Here is a 1,938-nt window from a genome sequence, read left to right as displayed (position 1 = left end):
CTCTCTTTTAAACCAGATCATGAGCTTTTTGAAAGCAACAACATTATCATGTTCATTTTTCTATTTCTTTGACATAAATTCTGCTCAAAAAATGGCTATAAAATAAATATTTAATGGCTACTGACCCAACCATTAAGCATGCGTCGTATTTAGGAGCTACATTTCAAGAGAGTCACTTCAAAGAGGCAATGCCAGTTTCAGAAGGCCAGTTCTCAGCTCACAGTTCTATTCTACAGTAAAACATAAGTGCAAAATTGAAATACAGCATACCAGTTTCAATTTTCACAGCAAAATAAATGGAAATTTCCTGCTGATATATGACAAGAATCAAGTTAGTTTAATTTTATATTTATTGCATGTAACATTCACTATGTTAAAAAATTTACTCAAAAGTTAAATATTTTTAAATGCATGATGTTAAGGCTTTAAATTTTTATTGGGCAAATGAAGACTACATATTTTTCCCATTCTCAATTCTCCTTAACACCATTTGCATTATAAAAATAGTCAGATTCAAATTTTTAAAAGGTTCCTAGAGCCAAGTAAATGTCTCTACAGTTATCTGTAATTTGTGATTTTCTTATTATTCCCACTGTAATTTTGAATCTATCAATAAACATATCAATTTACATATCAATTAACATTTTATTATACTATATGAATGAAGCAAGGAAAAAAAAGACCTTTTTCTGTCTTAAATTACCTCACAGTGGAAGTAATGAAAGCCAACTCTCTGAGTCCACTTTCTGTTGCTAATGACATTGGGTAATAAGTTACCCAATGTCAAGAATACTTGACATTGGGTAACTTATTATAAACAATGGAAATTTATTTCTTCTAGTTCTGGAGACAGAAGTCAGATCAAAGGGCCTGCATCTGGTAAGGGACTTCCTGCTGTGACATCCCATGGCAGAAGACAGAAGGACAGAGTATACAAGAGAGCAAGATTGAAAGAAAGCTAAACTCATCCTTTTTATCAGAAACTTGCTTTCAATAACTAACCCATTCCCATAATAATGCTATTAAGCCATTCATAAGGGAAGAGCCCTTACTACCTAATTACCACTTAAAGGTCCCACTTTTCAACATAGTTACATTGGGGATTAAGTTTCCAACATATGAACTTTGAAGAACACATGTAAGCCATAGCACTGACAAACTGAAAACATGAATGAGTTACAACATAGTGAATGTGGTAAAGGAACCCAGGGAGACATAAAAGATTAGGTTTTGTGCCATTCTGGGCAGGTCATTTCACTTGGTAGCAGGCCTTATTCATTTCTTGCATATAACAGACAAGTATTTTCTCATCAAATTTTAAGCCTTAATAGATTTCAAAAGAAGAGAAAGCCGCAGAGCTATAGATATGGCTTTCCTATACTTTTCCAATTTACACAGAGATGAGGCAGCAGTGTGGCTCCAAGAATGGACATGTGTGCTGGTTTCGAAGTTTGCCCCGCCAAGTCTCCTGGCAGTGTCACTCAGCTGTTATATTAACTAACAGGGGAACCATTTCTGCCAGCCTCTCTTATTCTCTCTTTCACATCAAAACCTCTACTGACAATCCAAAGTGAGTCTACCAAATAGGCAAGACTTCTCTCAGTGGAGGGACAAGTTGCACTATACATCCTGATGTGGCCACATAAGTCACTAATTCATTCAATACGCTACTATGTAACAGACCTGTGCTTGGTGCTAGAGCCATGGGGCACTGGTAACGTTTACAGGGTATTTGGGGAATACAGACAACTAAACAGAAACTTACAGTATTACATTCAAGTTTAGAGAAATCAGGAAATGTTTCCCAAAGAAAGTAATAATATCCCACTAAATTGGGACCTGAACAAGTTGTTATAGATCTGCCAGAAAAAGAGATGCATGGAAGAAAAAAAGAAAAAAAAAAAAAAAAAAAAAAAAAAAAAAAAAAAAAAAAAAAAA

This window comes from Sapajus apella, unplaced genomic scaffold (assembly GCF_009761245.1).
Source record: "Sapajus apella isolate SASKATOON/1434 unplaced genomic scaffold, GSC_monkey_1.0 scaffold108, whole genome shotgun sequence".
In the NCBI taxonomy this organism is placed as follows: domain Eukaryota; kingdom Metazoa; phylum Chordata; class Mammalia; order Primates; family Cebidae; genus Sapajus; species Sapajus apella.
The sequence above is the reverse complement of the archived record's forward strand: the minus strand, read 5'-3'. Positions refer to the sequence as shown.